Source organism: Mustela nivalis, assembly GCF_964662115.1.
Source record: "Mustela nivalis genome assembly, chromosome: 2".
Taxonomy (NCBI): Eukaryota; Metazoa; Chordata; class Mammalia; order Carnivora; family Mustelidae; genus Mustela; species Mustela nivalis.
In genome coordinates, this window is record NC_139021.1 from 45,656,188 (window position 1) to 45,671,203 (window position 15,016).

At 34.1% G+C, this 15,016-nt stretch overlaps 1 long non-coding RNA gene across 1 annotated transcript in view; it reads right to left on the reverse strand.

Annotated features, from left to right (window-relative positions):
* The window catches only part of LOC309860432, a 42,211-nt gene that overhangs the window by 15,976 nt on the left and 11,219 nt on the right, over positions 1 to 15,016 (reverse strand). Inside the window, exon 2 of the long non-coding RNA XR_014309367.1 lies at positions 816 to 863. This is a non-coding gene — a long non-coding RNA (uncharacterized lncRNA). The remainder of the gene's footprint in view (positions 1 to 815; positions 864 to 15,016) is intronic.

Sequence of the window (15,016 nt, forward strand, 5' to 3'; positions counted from 1 at the left end):
ATTTATATTCATGATTTCCAACAGGGAAGTAATGCCTTTGTGTTTTTCAAATATTCAAAGAATATAAAATTGCATGTCTAGGCCTGGGTAGTAGGTAATCTGATAAAAAATGCCTAGCCCTTAAATTTCTTTGTCAAAGTCTTCTACTCAAGAAATTAGTTCTCAAAGAGTGGGAAAACAAAATAAAAGAATAATCTAACGAATGTAAGATAAAGAACTGAATTTGTAATCTTAAAAACAAAACATTCTAAACTACTCCTCCCTAACTCTGGATTTTAATCCCTTCAATGTTTTATTTGCATAACAGTACCACAATTTCTAAACATAGTTGATTGGTACTAAGATGATTTAAAGGAAGTTTGTGTTTAATGTGGCTGATTGTGTTAAATTCTTTCTTTTGTTTATCCAGTAAGACATGCGGATTAAAAGAGTGGAAAATAGATCAGTTCTTATTTCCATATCCTTCATTTCTAATTCGAGTCAGAAAAATAATTTAAGCCTCACTTGACACTTCTCCTATTATTTAAACATGACTAAACACTCGAATGTGGGAATTACAATAAGTTAGGGACTTTACTGGACTTAATTCAAGGGTCTGACATTGTCAGACACATGGTTTGTATTAGTATAACACATCACAGTCTGGCCTTGGGATCCTTACTTGTTGCCTCATCCCAGCAGACAGAAAATGGGGAGAGGGGAGAGAAGGAAATTTATAGTAGTAAATCTCACACGTGTGAAATTATCAGCTAATTTCATAGAAACTTAAGAAAATGAATAACAAGGAAATGAGAACACAAGACAAAAAACATTACCTTTTATCCGTCCTCTTCTCTTCATATCACATCTTTGCTCCTATAACTCTAGGGAAACAATTATGGGAAAAATATTACCATTACTCCCTTTGTGTCCAAAGGCAGTGGGCCACTCTAAGTCCAGTTACTCAAGGCAGCTTACCGCCCTATTGACATGAATTTCTTATTTGAAAGGCATTCTTTGCTGGATTACTGCCTATCTAGGAGATATAGGAAGAGATCCAGGAAATTGCTTTCTGTTGTTGTTCTTCAGTCCTTTGCCAGCCCCTTTTTCTCTATGTTATATAATAATGGAGTTATGACGGTTGTTTCTGTACACTCTGTCCCTTCTTCAACATATTTTCCTAAGTGGTCTCATTCATCCCCTTTATTTCAATGTCTACCCATATATTCATGACTTCTTCAACTGTATATGTTTAGCCACTTTCTTCAAAATTTTAGAGCTGTAGAGAAACATCTAAACTAAGGCATACTGAAAATTTCCAGATACTCAAAAGGCATGTGAATGTTAGTATTTCCAAAAGACAACCCATTGTCTTTCCCTTTCCCCTATCAAAAATAAACAGATAAATCTTCCTAATCCTATCCTTGTTTCTCAGTAAATACCTTCATGAGTTACCTCTCTTCTGAGTCACCAGAAGCAGCAAAGTGATCTGAAAATTTTCTTATATTGTTTTCTCTTTTTCTCTCACTTTTTAAAAAGATTTTATTTCTTTATTTTTTATTATGTTATTTTAGCCACCATAAAGTACATCAGTAGTTTTTGATGCAGTGTTCCGAGATTCATTGTTTATGTACAACACCCAGGACTCCATACAATAAAATTCCCTCCTTAACACCAACCACCAGGCTCAACCATCCCCGCACCACCTCCCCTCTAAAACCCTCAGTTTGTTTCTCAGAATCCACCGTGTCTTGTGATTCATCTCCCCCTCTAATTCCCCCCAATTTACTTTTCCTTTCCTTCTCCTAATGTTCTCCATGTTATTCCTTATGCTCCACAAGTAAGTAAAACCATATGAAAATTGACTTTCTCTGCTTGACTTATTTCACTCAACATAATCTCCTCCAGTCCCATCCATGTTGATGCAAAAGTTGGGTATTCATCCTTTGTTATGGCTGAGTAATATTCCGTTGTATATATGGACCACATCTTTATTCATTCATCTGTTGAAAGGCATCTTGTCTCTTTCCACAGTTTGGCTATGGTGGACATTCTTTTTCTTCCACTTTTAGTTGGTGATAAAATCTTATTCTTTTTCATTAACATATAGCCTATCAGTTTTTAATTAATTTATTTTTTTATTGTGTTATGTTAGTCACTGCAGAGAAAGTCAATTATCCTACCGGTTAATTGTCACCTCTCATTTTGGGGGTTTCTTTTTATTTTCCCAAGATTTTATTTATTTTTTCAACAGAGAGAGAGACATCAAGAGAGGGAACACAAGCAAGGGGAGTGGAAGAGAGAGAAGCAGGCTTCCTGCTGAGCAGGGAGTCCAATGCTGGGCTAGATTCCAGGACTCTGGGATCATGACCTGAGAAGGCAGATGCTTAGGGCTGAGCCACCAAAGCACCCCACGGGTTTCTTTCTTACTTGATTTTTACATAATTTGCTACTCCTTTTCTAATACATGTATCCATGTTGCTGAATGAGGATGCTTTGCAACCCCATTACAGTTAACATAACCACAAATACACAGTTCCCTCCCTCATGACAACTTATTCTTTTTTACCATTATCTTAGAAACTATCTAAATCTCTGATAACTCTGAGACAAATGGCAATCCTGGAATTACCTAGTGCAACACTTGCAAATAAGAGCAACCCTGGCTCTTTTTAATATGCATATGTTCATGTTGATGTCTTATTTGAATCCTTTTACTCTTCCTTATTGACTACCACATTAAACTTACTCTCCATATCTGAATATCTTCTAAGGTGTGATTTCTGTAAATACCTTTTCCACTGCAAGTTTTCTCAGGCTCTTCCATCTCCAAAATTTTTCATTTCAAACTTACAGAAGTCCATACAGCCCCACGTATGTTTGCTTCCTATGCTTCCAAATCCAAAATTCTCCTTACCTCACTTTTTCAGTGAATCTTTATTTGACCTCCATTTTTTCACTGTCCCTGATGGAATTAACCACACTCTTTTCCACACACTTATGAACAGCCTCTCTTTTGCTACTATAATAATGTGCTTAATGTTATCTGAATGTTTTTCTTTTTGTAGATTTTAAGACTCCTATGAACAGGGATTCTTGTCTTACTTGTTTCCAATCCCCAGGGCACTGCACATTGCCAAGCAGAAATTGCACATATAATTGTTAGATGAATGAATAAATAAACATAACTATACTAATAAATAATGTTAAAGAGAAAAGGTGGAAGCTCTTTCCAGTGTCTGCCACCATGCTAAGTGCTTTAAGTATACTAAATGATTATTAAACTGAAGTTATATATAGTTATAGATGTCCTTATCTTTTTCTAGGAAAATAACTGGCTCAGATGATTAAGTTATCCATGGTTCCTCAGTGCATACTTTCAAGATATGCACAATTCTGTAGCTCTGTGTTAAGAGTCAGAGTAGTTTGTATTTTACAAACTAAAGTTGTATTTTTCAAAATAAAATATTTTACCATGTCTTTGTAAATAAAAAGCGTACTTTCCAAAACCCCTCAGATCTTCTAAGTACACCAAGAGAACACTTGCCAGTAGTATTGTTTTGTATAGCACAGTCACAACAATGGAGTAATATAAGAACATTTTAATTAATTAGGTTAAAACTATATTACTTAGTTTGTATTAAATAAAATATTAGTAGTGTATAAAATTGACTTTTTTGGGGGGGGGGGGTAGGATGGGGCCAGAGGGAGAGAGAGACTTCTAAGCAGGCTCCATGCTGGGCTCAATCTCACAACCCTGAGATCATGACATGAGCCAAAATCAAAAGTTGGTTGCTTAACCGACTGAGCCAGCTCCTCAAAACTATAGAATATACTCTGTAAAATTCAAGACTGAGTTTTAATATCAAATCACAAAGCCTTTCTTTTAATTCTCCTGGGAAAATCAACTGTTCAGTTTCCCATATCATTATTATATACACAGATTTCTGTTGTTACACTTTTCAGTCTTTCACAATTGTCTTTCTATTCATTTATTATTTCAACAGATGTTGATTAGGCATCTAATGCATTCACAGCACTACACTAAGTCCTGAGGTTATAATTTGTTTCTGTCTGTCTGGTTGGATTCCATGGGGGCAGGGTTCAAACAAACGTTTCATGTATACATCATGTCTATTACTTAAAGGAAGAAGATGTGAAGAAATGCATATTGAATAAATGAATACCTTAAATATTAGTTTTCAGAAGATTTATTTTCAGTATGGACTAGAGTAGTTATTAAAGTGTAGTTTTCATGGATACTGCATGTAAACTTGAGCCACTAACTATTTTATAAAGCACTTAAAATAATAACTAGTAAAATAGTAACCTAGAAATACTGGTAGGCTCATGTAGAAAACAAGAAAAAAAATCAGTCCAGTAGACAGGATGCTCTAATATAGTTGTTGGGTGATAGGAGTCTGATAATCGTGAGCGTTGGGCAGAATGAATGAATTAACATGATTTTTTAAAAAGAAGAAAACCAAGCCTTGGTGACAAATAATGTGTTGAAGGGAAAAAAAATGTCAAGGGTATCTTCAAAATTTCTAGTATATCCATATAACCACAGAAAAAGAAAAGTTGAAAAATGAAGTATCTTGAAGAAAAATGATGAGTATATTTAAAGAATTTAAAGAATTTCATTTAAAATTGCTCCGTGAATATTCAAGAAGGATAATAAAGAGACAGGCCAAATTGGAAATGTGTGTTTACTGAACACCATGATAGTCGTTTTACTTAATGTTGTAAAAAGGGGTAGTAGGAGAAGTTCCACTGTCATACCTCTTCATCCTCAAAAATGTGTGCACATTATATTAAAAATTTATATCTCTATTTCCATATGGTTGGTATGACTAATGGTAGCAGATATGAAGAATCCTAGGAGAAAAGGAGTCTGCATTTTCCTCATGCCTACTGCAAAACCCACACATGAAAGGAAACATTATTACTTCTCTAATTCTACCAGACCACGGTCAGTATGAGGCCCTGTGACTCTTCCCAAATTCATCAAAGTGCAAACCTAAGCTTAAATTTATCATTTCCAAGTTTAATTTAAAAGCTTTCCCTTTTTAACTCTGACACACTATACTGTGGCTTAAATATTTAAGCACAGACTCTAGGATTGAGAGGCAAAAAAAAAAACACACACACATCAAAAGTGTCTAGTGTTTAATTCAATGAGGTAAGCTTTCTCAAACTCCGAAGCTTATGTGAAGCTGTTTGGTATTTCTTCAACAGTCTTTTATCTGTAAATCAGGATAAAAGATTTTAAAAAGAAAATACTTAGTAATTCTTGAAATCAGAAATAACTCCTCTTAGAAAGTTCTTTGGTTTCTGACTTGAAACAGATAAATGGCAATTGCTTATTTACTTATACATGAATGTAACATGTTCACATTCCAAAAGGTTTAGACAGTTTTTCTTATGCCTTATATAGATTTATGCCTTATAAAGATTTAGAGGACTTATTATTCAGGCCAACTAAGTTTTCTGCTAGAAAAATAAGGCAGTGTGTGTGTATGTGTGTATGTGTGTGACTTTGAAAACTAGAATATACTCTGTAGATAGTGATTCTTTTTTTTTTTTTTAATAAACATCTATTTTTACCCCCCAGGGGTACAGGTCTGTGAATCACCAGGTTACACATTTCACAGCACTCACCAAAGCACATACCCTCCCCAATGTCCATAATCCCACCCCCTTCTCCCAAACCCCCTCCCCCCAGCAACCCTCAGTTTGTTTTGTGAGATTAAGAGTCACTTATGGTTTGTCTCCCTCCCAATCCCATCTTGTTTCATTTATTCTTCTCCTACCCACTTAAGCCCCCATGTTGCATCACCACTTCCTCATATCAGGGAGATCATATGATAGTTGTCTTTCTCTGCTTGACTTGTTTCGCTAAGCATGACATGAAAAAGTGCTCCATATCACTCGGCATCAGGGAAATACAAATCAAAACCACAATGAGATATCACCTCACACCAGTCAGAATGGCTAAAATCAACAAGTCAGGAAATGACAGATGCTGGCGAGGATGCGGAGAAAGGGGAACCCTCCTACACTGTTGGTGGGAATGCAAGCTGGTGCAGCCACTCTGGAAAACAACCTGGAGGTTCCTCAAAATGTTGAAAATAGAACTGCCCTATGACCCAGCAATTGCACTACTGGGTATTTACCCTAAAGATACAATGTAGTGATCCAAAGGGGCACGTGCACCCGAATGTTTATAGCAGCAAGTGTCCACAATAGCCAAACTATGGAAAGAACCTAGATGTCCATCAACAGATGAATGGATCAAGAAGATGTGGTATATATACACAATGGAATACTATGCAGCCATCAAAAGAAATGAAATCTTGTAGATAGTGATTCTTAATAGATGGATAGTCAAATACCCACTAACCTGCACATGAACAACAGAGGTTGCTCTTAGGTTCTCACTAAAAGAAAGATCTTCTTTGGGAGAGGAAAATAATCTCAGTATGTAAAATTTTCTAAGGTCTTATTTTTTTTTTCTTTTTCATGTTAGTTGCCAAAGCCAAGCCTTCCACTACCTCACTAATTGATCCCAACAATTTGTCTCTGAAATAGAATTTAAAAACATGGGAGTATTGGAAGAATCTCACTGAAGTGATTCAAGAGGATTCTAAAACTCAGAGACTGTCAAAAACCTTCAGACAGTAATAAGTTTATAAGGTTACGTAGCTGGACTTATCATGGGAATCATTTTGTAATGTATGATGCATAAAAATATCAAATTACTCTGCTGTACAATAGGTTATTATATGTCTATACATTTCAGTAAAAAAATTCAGATAATAATCCTAGTTAATAATAATAAAGTCATAATAAAGTTAATAATAATAAAGTCCCTGGGTAGCTCAGTGATTTAAGCCTCTGCCTTCAGCTCAAGTCATGATCCCAGGGTCCTGGGATCAAGCCTGCATCAGGCTCTCTGCTCAGCGGGGAGTCTGCTCCCCCCACCCCGCCTACCTCTCTGCCTACTTGTTATTTCTCTCTCTGTTAAATGAATAAAATCTTTAAAAAATAATAATAAATTCAGGCATAATAATAATAATAATAAAATCATCACCATGATGATATGATCATTATGACGATGCTTACATTGCCTGTTATAATGCTGGATTAATTACATAAAACTACCACTGTGGCTTTTAGTAAGTTTGCTAACGTCTCTAATACTTACATAACTGGTCTTTAAAATATGATTATCCACACACTGTGGATGTAATATTTTTTGTGGATGTAATATTTAAATAAGATAATACATACAAATGATTTACTATGATGCCTAGTGCATACTAACTACATAAGACATTCCTCATACTTTTTTAAACTTCAGTCCTCTTTCCTGTCCTGTTATCTTCTTCAAGACCTGAGATAATTAAGTCTTACAATAATACCTTTTTCTATAACATTCTATCCAGGCTATCTATATTCTAATTTTTTTCTTTATGAAGGTATATACCTGTGATCTTATCTTTTTTTTGGAATAAATACTCTTTTACTATTTCTAGCAAATTAGATTTTTTTCACCTTTCCTTCAATAAATATTGCCTCTTCTTAGTGTCTTAGGCTGAACCTCCAATATAAAGTAATCCCTTCATAATCAAGGTAATTATTGCCTATTATCTGTCACCATATCTTCTGTAGTTTTAGTACTTATGACAGTTCACTTGTTTACATTTCAGGAGCAGTTAAGCTCTTCCTAGAACATAAATAATCAATATTTCAGTAATCTAAAAAATTTGTTTCATACTTGCTTTTCCTACTATTTGACAAGTTCTTGAGTGTGAGGAACATTTGTTCATTTTTTTCACCACTATATTCTGAGAGCCTAGGACAAAGCCTATACTTTATAAAGCTCGATGCATATTTGTTAAATAATTTAGTCATTTAAATGATATTCATCATTTAACAATGTGTGTTCATAAAATCATGTGGTTTCCCCAAGCATTAATGTAACTGTAATTGTCATTCCTTAAAAAAAAAAAATGTAAAGACTATATCAGTTATAACATTTGAGGGCTATGCAACAGTATGAGAGACTGTCATGTATAAATTAGATATAGTAATTAAGTATGCTTTTTATATTGTGTTACTTTTCACTGTGTTACTTTTCACTGGCCTATAACAAATGAATTTTTAGGACTAGCTTTTAGAATTTACACATCCATATGGGAATATTCAAGTACCGTAAGATTATATGTCAGTGTGATACTGATGATGTGATTATCACACAGCTATTAATGGTTTCCAACCAATTAATTATTCAAAAACCTATATATCAGCAAGTTTTTTAACAGCAAATTTAGGGTTAAAAACCATTGTATTTCTTAGCAATATGGATAAGATAAAAATAAGTTAATGTATTAATTACTTCTAAATAACGCTTCAGCATTAATATATTGGACATATAGCTGGTATCCCAGTAGTCTACCATATTCCTGATGTAATTATTTCACATTTTGGACTGAGCCAGGACACTCTGTTATAAACTACTACTTGAACACATTGTATGAAATGGAGAACATAGTGTTTTTGTTTGCTTATTTTTGGTTTTGTTTTTGCTTAGCTAGGACTTAGTTGATAAATACTTCTCATTACAATGTGGCATTTAATTCTGACTTCTAACCCTCCGTTGTTCACTTACTAGAAGAAAAGGAACAAATATATTTAGTTTCAAAACAGAGTTTGATAATGAGAGACATTCTTCTAAAACTTAGGTAATAAGGTTAATGCATTATTTCTTAAGAAACAGAGGTAGGAATTTCCTTTTATCTTCCTTTTTCTGGATAAGAAGGACTTCTGGATATGAAGGAGGGATAATTCATATTCCTAATTTTAGATTTTGAGATGCAAAGATTGTACAGAGAATTAAAAGCTAACATTTTATATAACTATAATATATTTGTCAAAATTAACAAATTAATGTTGGTTCAATACTATTACCTAAATGCTGGACTTCATCTGAATTTCACTAGTGTTTCCACTGGTGTCCTTTTTTTTTTTTTTTTTTGGTTCTAGGGCCTAATCCAGGATAACACATGCATTTAGTCAATATGTCTCCTTAGTGTCGTCTGAAGTTAGGGTTTGGGGATGGATGTTATTCAACTGTACAGTCTTGTGTCAGCCCAAAGAAAGTATGACAAGATCAAGTCTTTGTAACTTGACTATGAATTAGCCTTAAATTTTTTTTTAAACCTACCAAGTCAGGAAATTAAGAGAGTTTGTTGAGGGTAAGAGAGTAGGTGTCCAGCTTCTCACCCAGCAGGGAACTAATAAACCAGTGTTTGTAATATCAAATTTATACATGTAATATTATCATTAGTAGAGGAGAAAAGGTATTTTATTGAATAAACCCTTCAAACAAATGTGTCTTTATGTGTTCTGCATCTTCTTTTTACTGCCTTGGAAGAAGTTCCTGATTAATGTGGGCCTGAAATGAAAAGGAATTTTCCCTGATATTAGCAAAGTCTTTATCATAAAACAACCTGGCTATCATCTGATGCTCTAACTTCAGTGGGCTCCTCATGCCACCAGATAGCTTCCATGGTTCTGCTGTCCTCTCTGCATTCTGCTAACTACAACAGCAATTTAAAACCTCTTGGCTTTTCTCAAACCTAGATAGAACTTTATCTCCTGCTGTCTTGCTAGGAAGAGATCTGATCCCTTCTTTCCCATAGAAATGAGAAAGACTAGAAAAAGGAGCTCAACTTTCTTGAGTATTCTACTTCTATCTGCACTTTGCACCTCTCCTCCCCCTGGTTTCCTATAGTGACAACAGAAAGTATTCCTTTTTGTTTACAAAGAAAGATCCTTTCTTTAGGGACACCACACGTTGTTGACACAAGAGATTAGTATATCTAGAATAATACCTACTATATAGGTTTCTGTGCGTAAGCAGTTTGTTTCTTTTTTTATCATCTAAAAACCAAACCCAAAGCCTCCTCTCTCAGAAAAAACCTCCCCCAGATCCATAATGTCTTTCCATTACTTCCTTTCTAAATATCTTGGATCAATATTTGACAGCCATTGTCATTACCTCTTCACCTATTTTTACTGAAGTTACTAAAGATATCCATGTTGTTTATTGTGATGCACCCGTTTCAAAGGCAGTAGAGTATCATGACTCTGCACAAACTCAGAAATCAGATGGCTTCCATTTGAATCATGATTCCATGTCTTAACCTATGATCTGGGCAAATTTGAACAATTTTATTAACCTTTCTTTGATTCAGATTGCTCACTCATAAAATGAAGAGAATTATTTCCTTTTTTTTTTTTAAGACTTTCTTTATTTATTTGACAGAGAGATAGAGAGCACAAGTAAACAGAGCAGCAGGCAGAGGGAGAGAGAGAGAGAAGCAACTCTCTGCTGAGCAGGCAGCCTGATGCAGGGCTTGATTCCAGGACCCTGGAATCATTACTTAAGCTGAAGGCAGCCGATTAACCAACTGAGCCACCCAGGTGCCCGCAAAATTATAATTTCTTCATTAGCATGGAGTTTCCCCTATAGCATGGAGTTCCTACAAGGCTAACATGATAAGTATATATAAAGGCTTTCATCTAGTGCTTACATACTGTGGGCACTTGTTTAATGTCGATATGTTTCCTGATGTCTTCATAGCATTTACCACGGTTAAGCATTCTTTTTACATATGGCCTCTTTCCTTGCTAATACTAATAATCTTTTGATTAGTATAAAGTCTTTTGATATTTGTATCCCTATTTCACTAGTTTCTATCTGCCTCCTTTGAAGGCTCCTCCCACCATGATCTCAAATGTGAATTGCTTTTAGACATCTGTATTTAGCCTCCTCTATTTGTACTATATGTAATTTATATGAGAAATCTGTAAGCTCAATGATTTATACTTTGAGAGGTCCCAAATCTACATTTTCAAATCATATTATTATCCCGACCTTAATACTCTTTGCATCTGAAGCCGAGGATAAGGAGGATAAGGGCACGGATTCTACAACCAGAATCCTGAGTTTACAGTAGTTTTACCACTTACTAGGTGTGTGGGTTTGAGCAAGTTATTTAAACTTTCCATGTCTACTCCCTGCATTTATAAAATGGAGATGATAATAGTAATACCCAGAATTACATTGTTAAGTGAGTGTTATGCATGTCACAATGCTTAGAATAGTGCTGTATTAGCTTTACCCTTTTAGGCTCCTTCAGATGTCTCCAAACCAACCCAAACTTCTCCCTTATCAATCAATAGCGCACTGTGATCAGTTGGCCAAAATCAGTTGGTCTTTCCTCTTTCCTCGTCTTTATATCCCACCAATCGCAAAATAAATAATAAATAAAAAACAACAATGATAATAAAAGGTGCTGATAATATTACCTTTAGACAAAGAAAACAAGGGGACTCTGCCCTGAGCCCTGTGCTTTAGAGAGCTTGTTCTGGCCTTCCTCTAGCTTTTTCACACTGGTAAAGAATCCTTAGGAACAGGAGATTGTGCTATCCAAGAGCCCAAGACTAACCCTTCTTCACTCTCAGAACTTTGGGTAACTAGCACCCAAGAATTCTCTGTCCAAATGGCATCCAAGCTGCCCAGTATAGGTTACTGATAGGGTAGGGGGGCACCCTGGGGAAGGTGCAGGGGAGAAAGAATAGGTTGGAACATCATAAAATATTGAATAGGGGACAATGAAACCCAGTATTTCATTCCAACTATTAATAATTTATGTTTTCTGTCTTTTTTTTTAAATTTTATGTATTTATTTGACAAAGAGAGAGAGAGACCGTGAGAGCAGGAACACAAGCAGGGGGAGTAGGATAGGGAAAGCAGGCCTTCCACCAAGCAGGTAGTCTGACTCGGGGCTGAATCCCCGGACCCTGGGACCATGACCTGAGCAGAAAACAGATGCTTAACTAAGCCACCAAGATGCCCCAAGAAGAGAGTGTTTCTTATAAAAGTTTCAATAAGATCCTGTTGTTTGATGATATTAATGAGTTTGTCCTTATCCTTGGTGATCTTCTTTGTGCATGTTTTATCTATTTTTGAGAACAGAATAGTACATACAGTCTCCAACAATAAATGTTGATTTCTATATTTCTCCTTTTTTAGTATTATCAGTTTTTTGCTTCACATTATTTTTCATTTCTGTTGTTTGGATATACATTTAGAATTGCAGTGTGTGTTTGATGGATTAACTTTTTTTTTAATCATTATGTAATGTTCCTTTCTTTTATTTCTTTGTTCTGGAGTCCATTTTGTTTCACTTCTGATTTTTTAAAATTAATGTTGCATGATATGCCTTTTCCCATCTTACTTTTAACATACCTAAGTCATTGAATTTGAAATGGGTTTCTTGTAAATAAGATAGAGTTGATTCACAATTTTTTATTCATTCTGCCAATCTCTACCTTTTAATAGGTACAGTAAGACCACTGAAATTTAGTATAATTATTGGTAGGTCAGGGCTTAAATCTTCTATTTTATCTTTTGTTTTGTTATTTCTATTCTTGATTTTTCTGATAATTTTTTCTGTTTTTCTTTGGATTACTCAAACATATTTTAGAATTTTATTTTAATTTATCTATAGTTTTTTTTAATCTATAGTTTTTAAATGCATCTCTTTGTACAGATTTTTACATGTCTTAGGTGTCACTTTATATAAACATAACTTACCTTAATACATTATATTAGTATTTTACTACTTTAAATGAAGTATAGGAAACTTAATTCCCTTTATCTCCCTTTAACCTCTCATGTATAATCCATCTGTCTTAAGTAAATACTCAATATATATTGAGAACCACATTAGACAATGTTGTAATTTTTGCCTCACCTGTCAAACAAAATTTATAAAACTCAAGAGGAAAATAATTTTATTGTACTAATTCATATTTTCACTCCATTTTTTTCTTCCTTCCTGATGCTCTAAGATTTCCTTATCCCCTTCTCTTTAGAGGACTTCCTTTAGCTATTATTTCACTGTACTTATGCTGACAACACAGTTTTTTTCATTAAAGAATGTCTTGATTCCTGCTTAATTTCTGAAGGATGTTTTTGCTCAAATTTGGATTTACATTACTTTCCTTTCCTGTATATAATAAATCATTTCTCTCTGATTGCTTTTAAGACTTTTTTGGTTTTCAGTTTTCACAAGTTTGAATATGATGTGTCTTGCCTTTGATTTCTTTGGATTTATCCTATTTGGGATTTAGTAAGCTTCTTAAATGTCTGGCTTTATGTCTTGTGCTAAAATTTGGAAGGTATTTTAGCCATTATATCTTTGAGTATTTTTTTAGTCTTGTCCTGTTACTTGTCTCCTTTTGGGATGCTGTTAAAATGAATGTTAGATCTTCTGTGATGGTGTTATAGGCTTCTGAGGTTCTGTTCCTTTTTATATTTTGTTTATTTTTATTTTTTCTGGATTGAATAACTTCTAAGTTCACTTATAATTGCTTTTCTCCTTTCTATTCAAACCCATTCACTGAGTATTTTATTTTATTTATTGTTTTTATTCAGTTCTAAAATTCCCATTTCTGGGTTGCTGGCTTCTCCAGAAACCAATCTAGAATATATAAAGAAAGGAAAATCAAAAAAAAAAGGAAAGAAACAGAGAATGAAACAACACAGGGAATTCACCACTGCATCTTTTTTTAGGTTCTGAAATCTCTAGCTCATCTACAATCTTTTTTATGATCTTCAGGTCTTCTAGTATTTTTAGTAAGTTTAATAAGTTTAGTAGGATGAATAAGGACAAGTAAGTTTACTCCATTTTTCCAGAAGTAGATATCTGATCCAGAATTGTTTGTTTAGCATTATTTGTCTATGTTTTAAATACAATAAAATATTATTAAGTGTACAATTTGGTAAGTTTGGGAAAATATATACACCCACACATTTAGATATTTGTTAAAGTAGCACTCAACTTTTCATTACCATAATCTATATTAGTGTCTTAAGAATGACATCACAAAGTGCCACAAACTTGGTAACTTTAAACAACAAAAATGTATTCTCCTACAGTTCTAGAGGCCACAAAACCAAACAAAAACATTAGCAGGTTCACATTCATTCTTATAAGGATGCCCTGCCTCTCTGCCTACTTGTGATCTCTGTCAAATTTAGGGCCCAAAGTCCAGGATGATTTCATCTCAAATCTTTTAAGTAATTACATCTGCAAAGATGCTATTTCAAACAAGATCATATTTTGAAATTCTGGGTAGTTATCCATTTTGAGGGACACTATGTAGCCCACTATAGCGCCATAAAAAGTGTCCATAAATTTAAAAGAACTGAAGTGATACACAGTAAATATTTAGACCACAGCTAACACAAAATATAAATGACATTTGTAAAAATCTTCAAATGTCTGGATATTAACACACTTACAAATAACTTCTATTTCAGACCAAAAAAGTACAAATTAGAAAATACTTTTAACTGAAAGAAAACAAAAACCCAAAACATGAAGCTTCTGAAACACAACGAAAGCAGTTCTTAGAAGGTTATAGCCTTAAACAAAAACATTAGAAATAGGTGAAGGTTGTAAAGTTGACATAACTGTCTTACTTAAGAAGCTTAAGAAAAGGTGTGCCTGGGTGGCTAAGTTGTTAAGCGGCTGCCTTCAGCTCAGGTCATGATCCCATGAAGGACTCCCTACTCCACAGGAAGCCTGCTTCTCCCTCTCCCACTCCCCTGCTTGTGTTCTCTCTCTCTCTCTGTCAAATAAATAAAATCTTAAAAAAAAAAATTTAAAAAATTTTTTTAAAAGCTAGAAAAAGAAGAGTAAAGTTCCATCTAAATTGAGTAGAATCTAGAGGAACAAGTAAAAAAAAAAATCAATGAAATAGAAGTGGAAAAGTAATGAAAAGTAAATTTTAAAAAGCCTTATTTTGGGAGAAGAGAAATTTAAAAAACAGATTTATCTAGTTCTCGGAAAAATAAGAGAAGACATTAATTACTAGTACTATGAATATTCTAACATCAATGAGGACATCATGAGTACTATTGCAATTATTAAAAAGAAAGGAAATGTTTTAAGTA